This window comes from Macaca mulatta, chromosome X (assembly GCF_049350105.2).
Source record: "Macaca mulatta isolate MMU2019108-1 chromosome X, T2T-MMU8v2.0, whole genome shotgun sequence".
NCBI classification, from domain to species: domain Eukaryota; kingdom Metazoa; phylum Chordata; class Mammalia; order Primates; family Cercopithecidae; genus Macaca; species Macaca mulatta.
In genome coordinates this window covers 103,670,252-103,689,305 of record NC_133426.1, presented here as the reverse complement: position 1 = coordinate 103,689,305, position 19,054 = coordinate 103,670,252, and the positions used below count along the sequence as shown (strand labels likewise).

The window sequence follows — 19,054 nt, the reverse complement described above, 5'->3', positions numbered from 1 at the left end:
GCTTTGGGACTAAGGGTAAATGGTTCAGGAAATACGTCTGCCACTCAGGTCTTTAAGAATGTTCACACTAATGAATTGGTGGAAGTCACTTAGTGCCTGAATTAAGCAGAAACAATTGCAGGAATAATCCAGCTTTTAGAGTAGTAGTATCCTCTGCAGGTCTAGAAAGAATGTTTGTTTGCTTTATACTGTGAAAGGAAAATATCTTGGGCCTCTTCAAGCTGGGAACTGCCTCTCATTCTATTCAAAGTCATCCCTCTGCTCACAGAGCCAGATGCATATTCTGATTGCTTCTTTTGAAAAGACTTATCAGAAACTCAAAAGAATGCAACCATCTGACTCTTACCTACCTGTGACCTGGAAGCCCCCAGTAGGGGGGCCTTACTTTGTGTTATCTCCGCATTTCTGGATGGAACTAATGTACTTCTTACGTATTGACTGATGTCTCATGTCTCCCTAAAATGTATAAAAGCAAGCTGTGCACCGACCACCTTGGGCACACATCATCAGGACTTTCTGAGGCTGTCTCACAAGCGCATTGTCAACTTTGGGAAAATAAACTTTCTAAACTGAGACCTGTCTCAAAATTTGGGGGTTCACAATATTAAACCATTTCAAAAGGGAAAAAAAGTTGTATAGACATGAAAGTTCTTCTTTCTTAGTCTATGAATAAAAAGCAACAGAAATGAAAAAGCTAGCTTTAGCCAAATACAAAAATTTCAAAACCCAACACAGTACTTTGTACATAACAGATACTCTTAGATCAATGATTTAGCCAAGTAGTGCTCTATAATTAATAAACAGATTTTCACCTTCTCTGTGAAAAAACGACAAATTTCTCAACCAAACCTTAATCAAGCACCCATTTTATACCCAACACTTTATGGCACAGAGAAGTTTAAGGATTCTTCCCTTAAGGCATTTACAGTCTAACCAGGGAGTAAAAACTAACCATATAGGCTGGGTGTAGTGGCGCACACCTGTACTACCAGCACTTTGGGAGGCCAAGGCGGGTGGATCACCTGAGGTCAGGAGTTCGAGCCAGCCTGACCAACATGGTGAAACCCCCCTCTCTACTAAAAATACAAAAATTAGCCGGGTGTAGTGGTGGGCGCCTGTAATCCCAGCTACTTGGGAGGCTGAGGCAGGAGAATCGCTTGAACCCAGGAGGCAGAGGTTGCAGTGAGCTGAGATCATGCCACCGCACTCCAGCCTGGGTGACAGAGTGGGACTCTGTCAAACAAACAAACAAAAAAAAAAACTAACCATACAAAAACAAAAATAACTAAATGCTAAACTATGAGTTTCTCAGGTATGTAGTTTACTTTCTTCCAAGGCACAATCCTCCTGTCTTTTTTTTTTTTTTTGAGACGGAGTCTCGCTCTGTCACCCAGGCTGGAGTGCAGTGGCGCAATCTCGGCTCACTGCATTCTCCGCCTCCCGGGTTCACACCATTCTCCTGCCTCAGCCTCCCTAGTAGCTGGGACTACAGGCGCCCGACACCACGCCTGGCTAATTTTTGCATTTTTAGTAGAGACGGGGTTTCACGTGTTAACCAGGATGGTCTCGATCTCCTGACCTCATGATCCACCTGCCTCAAAGTGCTGGGATTACAGGCGTGAGCTCTCCTGTCTTATCTTGACAGCATTAACTGTTATCTGAAATGATATTGTTCACTTATTTACTTCTTTGTGCTCTTGTTTTATTTTTGTTTTTTTTTTTTTTTCTTTTGAGACGGAGTCTCCCTCTGTCGCCCAGGCTGGAGTGCAGTGGCGCGATCTCAGCTCACTGCAACCTCCACCTCCCAGGTTCAAGCAATTCCCTGCCTCAGCCTCCCAAGTAGCTGGGATACTGGCACCTGCCATCATGCCCGACTAATTTTTGTATTTTTAGTAGAGATGGGGTTTCACCATCTTGGCCAGGCTGGTCTCGAACTCCTGACCTCATGATCCATCCACCTCAGCCTCCCAAAGTGCTGGGATTATAGGTTGTCTTCTACTCTCTAGAAAATATATTCCATAACAGTAGAGACCTTAACGGTCTTATTCACTTTCAGATCTCTGACACTTAGAACAGTAGCTGGCACATAATATCTGCTCGAATGTTGGTAAATAAATTCATTTAAGTACAATAAGAATCCAGAGAAGAAATAGATAAATGTAGCTTCATTGAGAAACTACAAAGAATTGTGGCCTAATTGCTGGGGAGGATCTGAAGAGCCACAAAGAGAGAAAGAGGGAAGTCAGACAAAAGGAGCAGCATTAACATTTTACTTCAGGGAAGTTGAGGAGAACAGACATATGAAACAAATGGTTCAAGTACAAGGGGATTAAATTTTGAATATGTAGGGTGGATTAGAGGCAGTCTTGAAAACCACAAGGAATAGTCTAGACTAAACTGGAAAACCACTAGGGGTTCTTATGATTTTCTGATTTGAAGACACCATTCTCCTGCCTGGAGAAAATGGTATTTTAGAAAGCTGACTTTGGGTGGCACACGTGTACAATCTTTTATTTGAAACCTTTCAAGCCAAACACGTCTGGGAACTCAGCATGTTTCATGTTTTAAAAAGGAATATGCTAGGTGTATCATATCTTACAAAACACACTAAGCAGGATCTGGGGTAACACATTAACTCAAATGCATTCAAGTTTAAAAGGAAAACATGGATATTCCACAAAGCAGGATAAAGAGTACCTATACAATCTTAAGAAGATTGGGGTTTGTGGCCAAATGATAAGAGTCTGTTTTCAGAGCATTCATATTTTAGAATTTCAGAAAAGGGTTGTGAACCTGTAATATTTAGAATAAACTGAAGAAGGAATCAAAGGTTAAAAGGGCGGCTTGCAGAGAACAGCAAGTTGGGTCTATTCTAACTAACCAATAGTTACCATTTACTGAGCATTTATAGGCACTATGCTAAGAGCTTTAGATGCATTACCTCATTTAAATCCTCACAATAATCCTATGTACAAGAAGGTACTGTCCTGTTTTGCTCCTCAGGAAATCAAGGTTTATAGTCATTAAGTCATCTGCCTAAATCACAAAGATAATAAATTACACAGTCCAGATTAGCATTTAGGTCTGACTAGAACACGTGCTCTAGAACCTCTATCTGTATTCTGAAATCTGTGTGCAACAGTCTTTATCAGTATAATAATACTGGTTAGAACTCCAGCTCTTTTTCAGTCTGGGCCTTTCCATGTGCTCTTTGTTCTGCTTAGAGCACTCCCTCCATCCCACCTCACCTCTTTCTTAATCATCTGGCCATCTTCTACTCAACTGTTCTGCTCTCAGCTAAGGATACAGTTGATCCTGTTTTAGTCTCCCATGGTTCCTGAACTTCCCCTTCTGCAACACATTCCAATTATCAAATCCCAATTACCTATCAATATCAGTCTTCTGTGCAATACCATAAACTCAGTGTAGTAAGGACCAGGTTTTTCTCGATTCCCACTGTGTCCTCAGGTTTTTGCACGATTTCTAGCACACAGTAAGTACTCAAACCTGTGATGATTGACAGAATTGGGGCTGGGGGAGGACAGAGACAGAGGAAGAGAGCGACAGAGAGAGAATGTGATCCAGTTGCAAGATGATAAAAACAGTCTAGGATGGGAGCAATAGAAATAGATAAGGCAGTTAGTATATATAATTTTGTTTAAAATTACGCTTGTTATTGAAGCAATGTAGCCAGACATATGATTGCTGTTTGTATTAAATAGAGTAATTTAAATATCTGTTGTTATGATTACTATCTTTATAACGCAAAAAGAACCTCTAAATGGCTATGATTATCCCTCTGGAGATACTTCACCTCACAATGACTTGCCATCTATCTACTTCAAGTAGCGTTTACAAATAACCACATCATTTAGTTTTCTGATGTAGCTGCAAAATTAATCTGACAAAACAAAATGATTCACTGCTTTAAAAATTCAAGAGTATAAATTGCCGAAAACTGAAAATTATACCTGAGTTGTGAACAAGGTATTATTAGAACATATTTTTTGTAGGAAAAAACACATAAAAGTCATAGAGTGATTTAAGTTAACTTCACTATTAGTACTTTTAACTGATAGTCTTGAATTTGCAAACAATCCCCAATTCAGGAATGTGTCATGTCTCAAAGTTCACTTGTATAGCAGTTGTTTAGCTCTTGGAACACATGTATCCAAAGGTGTAACCCATAAAAAAATCATTTCCAGAGTGAAAGTAGACAAACTTCTCCACATGGAAAACAAAAACAGCTCATTTACTCACACAGGAAGAACTTTACAAATCACTGAATATTATATCAAATATTTAAAGTGGAAAAGCTTAAGCAGAATGTGATTATATGGTGAACAAAAATAATTTTCAGAAAATTTAAAAAGTGTTTTTGGAAAAATTTAGTATTATAAATTATTCAATTTTATAAACTTCATTTTTCCCCCCCAATGGGCTTCAAATTCTATGCTGAGTAGTGGTAACTCTGAGAAAACTTTTTGTCTCATAATGTTCCTTAAATAGTTTTTTACTTAGTTTTAATTTGGATAAGAGATTCTTTCTCAAGATAGTGACAGAAATTGTCAAAATAATAAATAACACATTGCAGGAAAATATCATTTATGTCACTGTGTTTTACAAATAATATCATAATGAATTAACAGGTAGTTTTAATTTTTTTTACCTTTTTATGATTTTGGGCAAAGCAACACTTGTATCTGTTTATGCTGATGGATCTCAAATTTCTTCTACTCTGTGTTTTTCACAATGGACTCTCCAATGTATTTAAATAATTGAAGTGGAGTAAGAGTTGCAAATAAATCAGCAACTATACTTAGCCCCTGAAGCCTAAGTATTCATCACTGATCAGTTGCAATATAGAAAAGATGAGCTGTATGTCCCTTTGCCTGAAAACTCACAAGCAACCCAAGCACTAACCCTTATAATGACCCTTATACACATACAGGTCAAAGCAAATTCTTCAGATTTTTCTTTTCTCTTTTAATTAATATCATGAATCACAGAGATTTTTAAGTCTAAAGATTTTGATGTAGAAAACATTTTTTTTCCTTTTCATCTAGATGTTAAGACAATAGTGATGTATTTTATATAATCAATATACAGATCACGGTTTACATAAACCCGTTAAATATGAAGTGGCTGTTAACCTTGCCTACAACTCTTTGACTTTGTTGATGCCAACAAAGGCTTCAAACCAGCAAAATGAAGCCCTTTCATAGGGGCTCCTGAAAACCAATGACAGATACATATTATATCTCTGCACATAAGACTCCTGCCATGTCAAATCTACCAATAACACTCAATGTGTATGAGAGGTCTTTGAAAACAGAGAAAGTCTGAATTATGAGGATAAATTTGAGACAGTCTAAACTTCTTTTAATAGCATTCATTCAAGTTTCTATTTTCCTCACTGCTGCATAATTTGGTTTTATAACAGTTTGCCCAATTAGGGACTGGGTAGGTTGAACTTAAATGTTACTATGGGCCGGGCGCGGTGGCTCAAGCCTGTAATCCCAGCACTTTGGGAGGCCGAGATGGGCGGATCACGAGGTCAGGAGATCGAGACCATCCTGGCTAACACGGTGAAACCCCGTCTCTACTAAAAAATACAAAAAATTAGCCGGGCGAGGTGGCGGGCGCCTGTAGTCCCAGCTACTTGGGAGGCTGAGGCAGGAGAATGGCGTGAACCCAGGAGGCGGAGGCTTGCAGTGAGCTGAGATCCGGCCACTGCACTCCAGCCTGGGCGACAGAGCGAGACTCCATCTCAAAAAAAAAAAAAATTATAGAATTACTCTTACAGGGTTACCATAAGTTCTGGCCCCACATAACTGTGTCAGTACCATAATCATAGCCACGTTTTTTAATAAAATTCCTAAATTAACTTCTCTTCAATTACCATTCTATTTGCTAATAATGTTAAACTTATTTTCAACAAAATGACCTATTTCGTAGCCGTAATCAATACTACTGAAGTTTTCTACATACGTGGGCCCTTTATAGCCCTGATGAAACATATGGAGTTAGTTCTGTCACTACATTTTCTTACAGAAACAAAGTTCTCAATGATGGTTGAATTCGCAAATCAGCTTTTAAAAACCTTATTAAAATCCTATAAAAATCTATAATACACCTTCAGAGTCACACTGGTAGTTAAGTAGTATTCCAACTCCATTCTCCTTTGAAACAGTTTCTGTAGAAAATACACATTCTAACATGGGGTGTAAAAAACTTGGTTTTTCCTCTCTACAGGCAGGACTGGCTATACTAGTGATGGTACATAAAGGGACAGAAGAGAGACAGCCACTTATTTCAACATAAGACTTCAGAGAGTAACCACAGAAGACATCATTCCACATCAAGCTTCTTAGGTGTCTTAATTGGGAAACAAGGGGCAATTTTATTCCTTCTATTAAAAAAATTGCCCTGGCATCTAAACTCCTTCATAAACACTGCCTCTAGAGTTCTTACAGTGAATTTGTTCAAGAACTTAAGTCAAACTTGACCCACCAGGTTAAAAGATCTCTTCATTTTCAGGTATTCACTGAGCTATGAGTATCTCAAATTTCATAAACTATACACAAGCACCCGCCTACTTGAGCTTTAAATAGCAATCACTTTTTTTAGGAAGGCACTAGAATGACTTCTCCCCCTCTCCATTAATAGCATAAGAGAATGTGCTAAGACTGGCATTTTCTTTCACATGAAATGCAGAAATGAGACTATATGTAGACTCAAAGCTACAAACATAACTGAATATGAACACGTAACTCACAGATATTGAAAGGGCGACACAGTTTTAAAACTTAAAAGTTATGATGCAATGTCAGTCACCAGTAGCCAACAATATAGAGTGCTTCCTGAGCTACAATATGCTTGAAAAAACCTGGAAACACCACAAAAGTGGAATTTTTTTATTACTCCCAAGGTTTGAGTTCGAACCTTGATTATAAAACTTATCATAGTGTGATAATTTCTCACTAGAATGTATGAATTTCCTAAGGCAGGAAGTGGGTCTTCTATAGTTTTGTATATATTACATAAATGGGTTAAAGATGGCCTCTGTATATTGGCCTTATGTTGTTTACTTCTTCACAGCAGGATAAGACCCATTAGCTCAAAGCCCACCTCAAATTGCTACATATCCAATTATTTTAAATGTAGCCCAAACAAACCAATTTTTAGCCATTAGAGCCTGCCTGGTTTGCATACACTGCTGCAGCTACGTAACAACAAGTCAAGGAAATACAGTAGAGGAAGGGAAGGAAACAGGGACATGGGAAGAGAGAAGGAGGGAACGAATGAATGAATGAGAGTCTCTCTCTCACTTTTTTTTTTTTTTTTCTGAGACGGAGTCTCGCTCTGTTGCCCAGGCTGGATTGCAGTGGTATAATCTCGACTCACTGCAACCTCCACCTCCCAGGTTCAAGCAATTCTCCTGCCTCGGCCTCCCAAGTAGCTGAGATCACAGGTGTCCGCCACCACGCCCAGCTAATTTTTTGTATTTTTAGTAGAGATGGGGTTTCACCATGTTGGCCAGGCTGGTGTGCTGAGATTACAGGCATGAGCCACTGCACCTGGCCGAGAGTCTCTTTAAATGTCGTATTGTAGACATGAATACCTAACAGGAAACTATGTTAATTTATAATTTGTATATTAAAAAGAAAAAAGAAAAGCTCGACCGAGCATCACTACTATTAGTACTACTATTTATGAAATTCACTGAGCACCTTCTGTGTGCCAGGCATTGTTTTTAGTTCTTTGATTTAATTAATTCCTAAAACAAACCTGTAATGTAGCTATTATTATTATTCCCATTTTTCTGATTAGGAAACCAAGGCATACTGAGGTAAAAACAGAACCGTATGATATAATGTTCTCTGTCCTGTATGCAGCATCATGGTTCCAGCAGCAAATACACCTTCACAAGGTAAACAGCAAACACGGTACTATGGTATGATGTATGATCCATCATAGTAGAGATGGAAGCACCTCAACATATTCAATAGGTCCCTTGGTTGAAAACCGTTGAAGCTGTTTGACCTGATATCTTAGATCATTTACATAGTTTACTTTCAGAATTTGAGCAAAGGCTATGGAGCACAAAGGTCATGTGTCTCCTAGATCACTTTACATAAACTTAGCTTGGGTATAAAAGCTGTTAAATTTATTTGCAAACACAGACTTTGTGTTCATTAGTCAGCACTTGACTAGCCAACTGTAAAATAGGAAATAGTAAGCAACAAATGCACTCTCATGAGCATATACCAGAAGATTTTCCCACGGTATTTGCATTTTAAAACTATAGAAGGAAAATGACATGAAATAAATGCTAATGATCTCTGCGAAGTGAATTTTCAGTTTGGATTTACATTAAAAATATTTATCCTATTTATTTAAATTACATGACAAGAAGATTAGGTACACCCATAATACATAATAAATCTTTAAACAAACATAAAAACTTCCTAGTTTCTGCTTTCTTCTACCTAATTTTAGTTCCAGCAACATGCAAAATGAGTGTATTAACTTAATCCCTCAGGTACTTGATGATTTCAAGATAAACTCTGGAGACAGCCAACAACAAAAAAATTCATTTTCTTTGACCTAGCTTTGTCAAACAGAAGTTTCCCTCCAGTTCCAGTAAGAAGGTAGAACCATAGGTCTAACAGTCCTACTGAATGGAATCAGGACAAGGAAAACCAGTATAGAATGAGGTCACATGTATAATATGTTACTAAAAAGATACCTAGTCTCTACATCTCATATGTTTTAATTAGATCATTCTAGGGTACAGTTTTATTGGGGAGGGATTAGAATTGAAAACAAATCGGAAAGGATTACTTCAGAAATATCCATTTATAACTGAGTGGTTTGTTGCAAGCTCTCTGGAAGTATATTTATCACAAGTAAAATCCATCAAATTGATGGGACGTTTTCTGCCAAAATCCATGTTGATGTGACCATCCAGCACAAATATTAATATTTATTCTTACTGAAGAGTGACTTGAATTTTCTTCTGGCTTCTCTTCTCCCTGCCAACATGACCAATGAGAATGCTCTAGCTTAAAGAACATACAAAGTTATGCTAATAAAATAATCCCCAAACTATATTATGTATTTGAAGTATTCTAATAAGGTTTAGCTAAATTTTTCCAATAATCAAGGGTGAAAATACCTTAAGCATCATGTGACAAGGCAAAACCTAGATGCTGCTTACTGAAGAGAGATTGAGAAGTATGCTCTCAATCTCTTCAAGTATAAGTAATAAACTGTACGGTTCTTGTTAGTACCAAAATTCTGTATCTGTGCTATATTTTTAATAAAAATACAATATGTGCTTGAGCTGGAGCCTGTGGTATGTGAACCCAGGAGGATGGAATTTTGACCAAGGCTGGAGAGATTTTTGTAATAAACAATAGGCAAGGAAAAGACATCACATGACCAGAGAAACAATAATTAGAAGGAAAAATGTTTGGAAACTGAAAGAAGCTATATGTACACAGTTTTTAAGGACGAATGAAGTTCAGTAAAGAAAATAATTGCCAGATAACTATTAAGCAAAGTAAAAGGAGACTGTCAGATTGAGGTTAAGATAATTATTCAGTAACCAATTTTGACCTGAATCCAAGAGGTTATACCTGGAGTCTAAGCAAGAAAGTTGGAAGGGGTTGGTTAACGTTCAGCCACGATTAACCAAATGCTCAGGTAGAAGGGTAGAAAAGTAAATGAGAATTGTAAAAATCCCAATCACTTTAATTAACCATGTCAAGTTGGTTTTTGTGTTTTCATTTTTTACTTTTTTGTTTTTGATGCATCCCTATCAAAATACCAATGACATTCTTCACAGAAATTTTTTTTAATGGTAACTGTTATACAGAACCACAAAAGATACAGAATAGCCAAAGCTATGCTGAGAAAAAAGAACAAAACCAAAAGAATCAGATTACTTGACTTCAAATTATACTATAGAGCTATAGTAACCAAAACAGCATGGTACTGGCATAAAAACAGACACTGAGACCAATGGAACGGAATAGAGAACACAGAAATAAATCCATAAATCTACAGTGAACTCATTTTCAAAAAAGGTGCCAAGAACATACATCGGGTAAAGGACAGTTTCTTCAATAAACGTAATGGGAAAACTGGATCTCCATATGCAGAAGAAAGAAACTAGACCTCTGTGTCTCTCCATATACAAAAAGGAAATCAAAGTGGATTAAAGACTTAAATCTAAGAACTCAAATTACGAAACTATTACAAGAAAACATTGGGGAAGGTCTCTAGGACATCAGACTGGGCAAAGATTACTTGCATAATATTCCACAAGCACAGGCAACCAAACCAAAAATGGTCATATGAGATCACATCAAATTAAAAAATCTTCTGCACAGCAAAGGAAACAATCAACAAAGTGAAGAGACAACCCACAGAACAGGAGAAATATTTGCAAACTACCCATCTGACAAGGGATTAATAACCAGAATATATAAGTAGCTCAAACAACTCTATATAGAGAAAAAAATCTAATAATCCAATTTTAAAATGGACAAAAGATCTGAATAGATGTTTCTCAAAAGAAGACATACAAATGGCAAACAGGTATATGAAAAGGTACTTAACATCATTGATCAGGGAAATGCAAATCAAAATTACAAAGATATCATGTTACCCTCAGTTAAAATTGCTTTTAGCCAAAAGATAGTGAATAACAAATGCTGGCAAGGATGTGGAAAAGAGGGATTCCTCGTACACTGTTGGTGGGACTGTAAATTAGTACAACCACTATAGAGAACAATTTAGCAGTTTCTCAAGAAACTAAAAATAGAAGTACCATATGATCCAGCAATGCCACAGCTGAGTATATACCCAAAAGAAAGAAAATCAGTATATTAAAGAGATAGCTGCTCTCTCATGTTTATTGTGACACTATTTACAACAGCCAAGATTTGGAAGCAAGCTAAGTATCCATCAACAGATGAATGGATAAAGAAAATGTGGTGGCCGGGCATAGTGGCTCACGGCTGTAATCCCAACATTTTGGGAGGCCGAGGCGGGTGGATTACCTGAGGTCAGAGGTTCGAGACCAGCCTGGCCAACATGGTGAAACCCTATCTCTACCAAAAATACAAAAATTAGCTGGGTACGGTGGCACGCGCCTGTAGTCCCAGCTACTTGGGAAACTGAGACAGGAAAATAGCTTGAACGTGGGAGGCAGAGGTTGCAGTCTGCTAAGATCATGCCACTGCACTCCAGCTTAGGCAACAGAGTGAGACTCCATCAAAAAAAAAAAAAAAAGAAAAAAGAAGAAAATGTGGTACATATATACAATGGAGTACTATCCAGCCATAAAAAAGAACAAGAGCTTGTCATTTATAACAGCACAGATGGAAATGAAGGACACATTAAGTGAAAAAAAGCCAGGCACAGAAAGGCAAACATTGCATGGTCTCACTTATTTGTGGGATCTAAAAAAATTAAAACAATTGAACTCATGGAGATAGACAGTAGAATGATGTTTACCAGAGGTTGGGAAGTTGGAGAGTGAGGTGTGGGGATGGCTAATTGGTACAAAAATAAAGTTAGATTGAATAATCAAGATCTAGTATTTGATAGCACCATCAAGTGACTACAGTCAACAATAGTTTATTGTATATTTTTTAAAAAGTAAGAGAGTATAATTGGATTGTTTGTACCAAAGGATAAATGCTTGAGGTGATGGTTAGCCCATTTCCCCCAATGTGATTATTATACATTGTATCCCTGTATCAAAATATCTCATGTGACCATATCTATCTATCTATCTATATATATATCTACTATGTACCCACAAAAATTAAAAATTAAAAAACATATAAACCAGTGATTCCCAAGAGCCCAAAGAACCCCAGCACAAGAAATATGAAGAAAAGTATACCAAGGCACATCTTAAGTTACCGAAAGCCAGTGTGATAAAGAAAAAATATTAAAAGCAGCCAGAGGGGGTGGGGGAAAGACACGTTATATGAAAGGATAAAAGATAAACCATGTTAACACTAGTCAAAAGAAGGTTAGAGTGGCTATATTAATATCAGGCAAAGTGAATTTCACAGCAAAAAAAAAAAAAAAAATCACCTGGTATAAAAAGGGTCATTTCATAATGATAAAGGGGTCAATTATCAGGAGGATATACAATCCTAAACAGTTATGCCTGTAATAACAGAGCTTCAAAATACACGAAGCAGAAACAGAAAACTACAAGGAGAAACAGACAAATCCACAGTAACAGTCAGACTTCAATGCTCTTCTCTCAATAATTGATAGAACAAGCAGACAGAAAATCAGCAGGGATATGGAGGACCTGAACAAGACTAGACCCAACAACAGAAGACTACATATTTTTTTTGTCAAGTGCACATGGAACATTTATCACAAAACAAAGTCTCAATAAATGTAAAAGTATTCAAGTCATACAAAGTATATTTTCTGACCACAGCAGTCTTTAGAAATCAAAACCAAAAGACTTCTACAAAATCCCCAAATAATTGGAAAATAAACAATACTTCTAGTAAATGATGGGTCGAAGAAGAAATCAAAAGAGAAATTAGAAAATATTTAAACTAAGTAAAATTAAAATCACAAAATAGAAGGATTTGTGGGACACCAAAAAGCAATAATTAGAAGGGAAATTTCTAACAATGAATGCCTATATTATAAAATATAAACTTAAGTTCTCAAATCAATGACCTTCGCTGTCACCTTAGGGAAATAGAAAAAGAAAAGCAAATGAAACTCAAAGTAAGCAAGTTAAGAGAAATAATGGGTCAAAATTTAAATCATGAAATATCAAAATATAGAAAAAACCAAAAGTTGCTTCTTTGAAGATCCATAAAACTGATAAACAATGAGAGAAGACCCAACACTATGGCTTTACTGGGGTGCTCTAGTAAACATCAATTCTACAGCAACTCTTCCAGAAAACTGATGAATGTGCAAACGGATTCTCAGTTTGGGGATGGAAGAGAGGGATGGGAGGTAACCAAGAGGTATATAACCCCTTTGAGGGTGATGAATATGTTCACTGTCTTGATTGTGAGGATGGTTTTCACATATGCAAAGCTTTAGCAAACTGTAAACATTAAGTATGTGCAGCTTATTGTATGTCAATTATATTTAAACAATAAAGCTGCCTAAATAAACAATACATAAGAGACTATACATCAGTAACTAACTTATTTCCATTATAAGGTATGAAGATAATATAAGGATTGAATTTATTCTTTAATACACTAGAATGTACATACTCAAATCACTTGCTCCTTTTCAAAAACAATAAACTCTGATTACTATTGCAGGCTCTCAAGTATATGCTAGACTCAAAAGTAATGTGACCATAAGAATAGCTTTCTCATGTTTCTTACAAAATTAATTCTGAATACAGTTCCCAAACAATCCTAAAGGCATTTTTTAAAACGGTAGCAGCATCAAAACAAAATTAAAACAAAATCCCTCTCTTTCAGAGTGACTATATTGAAGGGACAATGATTAAACGTATCTGCAAAATGTTGCGCACTTATTATATTAAAGGCTCAGTTTATCCATTGTAATCTGAGATGTGTTAACACTAAGGCAAAATAAGTTTTCTATCCTAACCAGATGACTGAAACAGTTGTATGGTTGACCTGGTTCAGAGGAGAGGTACTCAAAGTACAATAAAAGTGTTAGGTTATGCTTTTTGTTTTGGAGGGATACTGCAAGACAAGAAGAAAAAAAAAAAAAAGATTAAGCCAAAAGCAAAGAAGACAACAAATGCATCTTATTCGCATGCTATTATGTCCATAAAAATATTTCTATGATAAGACTGCTACTTTTGGCTATGTTTAAGTACATACTGGGTAGCAGTCACTCCCTCAAACCCTATAGTTTCTCATCATTAATCAAACATAAAAAGACTCATTCTTAATCACACATAAAATTTCTTGTAAAATACTCTAGTCTAGGTCATTGAAGCTTAAAATAGAAATAAAGATGAGGCAAAGCACCACATTACATCTTGCATGTGCCCCACTTCCTCTTCGCTAGGACTATGTAACTCCAGTGGTGACAGAGAATAAATCTTCACTGTGTAATCAATACTGCCATGGGAAAGCATATATAATCCAGCCATAAAGAGTGAAGAATTGCAACAAGTTTCCCTGGAGTGTGACTTTTAAAGACATTTGACTCCATTAATAGCTTGCATATTCATATAGTCAATATTCATAAGGTGAATATTCGTATTGTTAATAATTATTGCCCTGAGTTGAAAACCTGCATTCTAAAGTTCACTGTCAACTGCAAGACTATTTTGTTGCACAAAAATGAATGATGTGAATAAATGCCTTGCTACCTAGATTTTTTTTTATTTGGACTGAAGAGTAATCAAATAATTATCAGAAACAAGCTACATGCAAGTCTTCACTAAGATTTAAATCATACAAATTTATCCTATAAGAATGCAAGCAAAGTTTTAGTGTAGTAATTTTTTAAAAGACACAGAACTCTCTAATTCACTATTTAACCATTCATGGCATTTAAGAAAGTCAAGAAATGTCCCTTGCTTAATAACAACAATTTTTAAAAAGAGTTACCTAATATTTTCCTTGCTAGGTCAATAGCTATCACAAATTAATTCACTTGAAAACACACTATCTTTAATACTTAAACATACACAATCATATGTACACACACAGACACATATATACAAAAAATGGGGTTTGAAAAACTTTTGTGTCTAGTCTCTTCTGATACAAAGTTTCAAATTATTTTGTCTAGCTTTTCTGCTATCTTATAGGTAAAATTCTCCAAGCAAAATAAACTTGCCAAAGCATTGAAAACATAGTTATCAATCACTATGGAAAAAAAGAACATTGATACAATTTATTGATTTATTTATTCACTCATTCATTCACTCATTTAACATATATTTAATAAATACTTGATAAAATGCCAGACACTGTGCTGGGTACTAGAGGTAAAATGTTGAGCAAAAAATTAAACATGATCCATGCTTTCATAGAGTTACAAACTAATAAGGAAGCTAGATGTTAAAATATTACACACAGGCCAGGCGCGATGGCTCATGCCTGTAATGCCAGCACTTTGGGAGGCAGAGGCGGGCGGATGACCTGAGGTCGGGAGTTCGAGACCAGCCTGACCAACACGGAGAAACCCAGTCTCTCCCAAAAATACAAAATTAGCTGGGTGTGGTGGCGCATGCCTGTAATCCCAGCTACTCGGGAGGCTGAGGCAGAAGAATGGCTTGAACCCAGGAGGTGGAGGTTACGGTGAGCCGAGGTCGCACCACTGCACTCCAGCCTGGGCGATGAGTGAAACTCCATCTCAACAACAACAACAAAAAAATCACACACACAGACTTATGATAAGTGCTATAAACGAGCAATACATGTGCCATGAACACATATAATGGGAGGAAGTTACTAAATCAATGAGTAATGAGAGATTGCTGAGCCAAGAGGTCTTAAGGAAGAGTATAGGCTAATTAGAAAAAAAAAGTGGAGGCTGTAGGAACAACCTATGCAAAATCCTTGATATATCCACTTTGGAACACAGTTTGGCAGTGTCTTAGAAAACTAAACATACTCTTACCAAAGGATCCAGCAATAGCATTCACTTACCCAAATGAGTAAAAACTTATGTCGACACAAAAACCTGCACTTGGATGTTTATAGCAGCTTTATTCATAATTGCTGTAATTTAGAAACAACCAAAATGTCCTTCAATAGGTGAACGGATAAACAGTGGTACATTCAGACAATGGAATATCATACAGTGCTAAAAAGAAATGAGCTATCCAGCCATGAAAAAACATGGTGGAACCTTAGATGCATATTACTAAGTGAAAGAAGCCAGTCTGAAAAGGCTACATACTCTATCATTCCAACTATATGTCATTCTGAAAAAGGCAAAACTATAGAGACAGTACAAAGATCAGCGGTTGCCAGGAGTTAAAGGGAGAGAAGAATAAACAGGTGGTGAAGAGAGGATTTTTATGGCAGTGGAACTACTCTGTATGTTCTACTATAACAGTGAATCCATGTCATTATATATATTTGACTAAAACCACACAAGGCACACCAAGAGTGAACCTGAACTATGGACTCTGGGTGAATGATACGTCAATATAAGTTCCTGGATTGCAACAAATGTATCACTGTGGTGTAGGATGTCAATAGCAGGTAACCTGTGGGTGTGTGGGAGTAGAGGGTATATGAGAACTCTGCTTTCTGCTTGATTTTGATGTGCACCTAAAACTGCTATAAAAAATAGAGTTCATCGTAAAAAAAATAAAACACACTAACACACACACAATCCTAGAGGCAGGAGGTTAGATTGACATTGCTACAAAGATCACTGATTGCAAAACCTCAGGAAGACATTCTCAAGATAAAGGAAATTTTTATAAAATTAGGAACGAAGGTACACAAGGTCCCCTTTATCATCTCTTTTACATGCACGAGTTTGGAAATATGTACTAGTATGTGCCTTGTGTGCATAAGTGTGAATGTGCGCATCTGTGCACATACACCATACCCCTCTTCACAGTAATAGCCAGACCAAATCCAAGACAAATCATGAGTGGGATTGAATAGCATAAGAAAATGGGGAACCACTAAAAATTGAGACTCCTGCTCTCTTCCTCTGCTTGGTAAATTCAAAAGCAGAGAGTATCAAGACGGATAGTTAAAATGTTTACAAAACTTTAAGCTCCCTGGGAACTTTTGCCAGCGTGGAAAAAAATAAATAGAACTTAATTTTTCAAATCAATGATCAGAAAGTGACCAGAGGATCTATACATAAAATTTGCAACAAACACACCAAGATGGACTACAGGTATTATTCTTCATAGATTATACAAAGAAGGTTTACTTTAGATGAGAGAAACTAAAAATCATAACTGTATTGTGATGATAAGGACAGGGTGATGAAGATTGATGTGAGATTAATCCTCTTCTATCATAGCAGGCAGGCAATAGATAATATCTAAAATAGGTAAGGTAATGCATGACATTATAAGCATATTATTTAGGGATAAGGAGAAAACTACCAGACAAAACAATTAAAAGAGTTAACAGGGTTGCCACCGCGTGAGCAACATTAGGAATAGGAAAGGGTGGGGCATCAGTTGTTACTTTTTATGACAAGCCCTCTGTACTCCTAACTTTAATTATGTACATATGGTACTCGGATAAAAATAAAGATCTTTTTAAGAAAAATTATAAAAGGGGAAGTAAAAACCAAGCTGGTAGAGCTCTAGAAAAAAAAAAAAGATGAAAAAAATTATATGAAAAATCCACAAAAGAAGGAGCAACAATGTTTTTCAGAGAATAAAACATCTGAAAAATAACATTAGGGACATGGTTGGTAGGCATGATGAAGTCAAATGCAACACAGTTGGAGAGAACAATATATGATGATGACAGATAGAAACACGAAGAGCCAGCGTAGTGATGTAGCCAAAGTCACAGAGGAGTTAAGATTAGAACCTAACTCTACCTTTACAACCTCTTTGTAATAAATCTGCTTATTTAGTACAGTTCAATATTCTAAAAATTCAATATCTAGCCATGTGATTACTTTAGTTTGTCAAGGATATCACCCATTTAGAAGTTCAGAGGTTTTTTAATTTACTTTTACCACAGACCTGTTGTCTATAGAAAGTCCACCCTGATTATGTGCCAGAACAGAAAATTCTAACAAATATTATGACATTTGAATAGACTGTTACATCTAAAAACTAATCTAGATAAACACAGCAACAGTAGAGCTAAAAGAAAAAGCAAGTTATTTCCGAAAATGAAAAAAAGTAAAGGCAACTTTCTTTTTTTAAAAAAAAAGTTGTCTTTACCTCATATACTATCTCTAATAGTTTACCCATTTGATTCACTATACAGCCAGGATAACACAAAGGCATTCAATCATTTTGTACCAGCAATCTATATACACAAATTCTAAAACTATTATTCTAACCAGTTGTTAATTTTCCTCCCATGCATCTGACAAAGGACATCCAGCATCTACAAGGAACTCAAATCAGCAAGAAATAAACAAATAATCCCATCAAAAAGTGGGCAAAGGACATAAATAGACAATTCTCAAAAGAAGATATACAAATGGCCAACAAACATGAAAAAATGCTCAACATCACTAATTATCAAGGAAGTGCAAATTAAACCCACAATGAGATATCACCTTACTCCTGCAAGAATGGCCATAATCAAAAAATCAAAAAATCAAAAAATAATAGATGTTGGCATGGATGTGCTGAAAAGGGAACACTTTTACATACTGCTGGTGGGAATGTAAACTAGTACAACCACTATGGAAAACAGTATGGAGATTCCTTAAAGAACTAAAAGTAGATCTACCATTTAATCCAGCAATCCCACTACCCAAAGGAAAAGAAGTCATTATATGAAAAGGACACTTGCAGGCCGGGCATGGTGGCTCAAGCCTGTAATCCCAACACTTTGGGAGGCCAAGATGGGCAGATCACGAGGTCAGGAGATCGAGACCATCCTGGCTAACACGGTGAAACCCCGTCTTTACTAAAAAATACATAAAACTAGCCGGGTGAGGTGGCGGGTGCCTGTAGTCCCAGCTACTCGGGAGGCTGAGGCAGGAGAATGGCATGAACCCGGGAGGCGGAGCTTGCAGTGAGCCGAGATCTGGCCACTGCACTCCAGCCTGGGTGACAGAGCAAGACTCCGTCTCAAAAAAAAAAAAAGAAAGAAAAGGACACTTGCACATGCATGTTTATAGCAGCACAATTAGCAACTGCAAAAATATGAAACCAGCCTAAATGCCCATCAGTCAGCAAGTGGATAAAGAAAATGTGTTATGTATACAACATGGAATACTACTTAGCCATAAAAAGGAATGAAATAATGGCATTTGCAGCAACCTGGGTGGAGTGTTAGAGACGATTATTCTAAGTGAAGTAACTCAGCAATGTAAAACCAAACATCCTATGTTCTCACTCATAAGTGGGGACTAAGCTATGAGGATG

General features: G+C 36.7%; 1 protein-coding gene across 5 annotated transcripts in view; it reads right to left on the bottom strand.

Moving 5' to 3' along the window:
- DIAPH2 (diaphanous related formin 2) overlaps positions 1 to 19,054 on the bottom strand; it is a 918,351-nt gene that overhangs the window by 873,034 nt on the left and 26,263 nt on the right. The gene's annotated exons all lie outside the window — the stretch shown is intronic.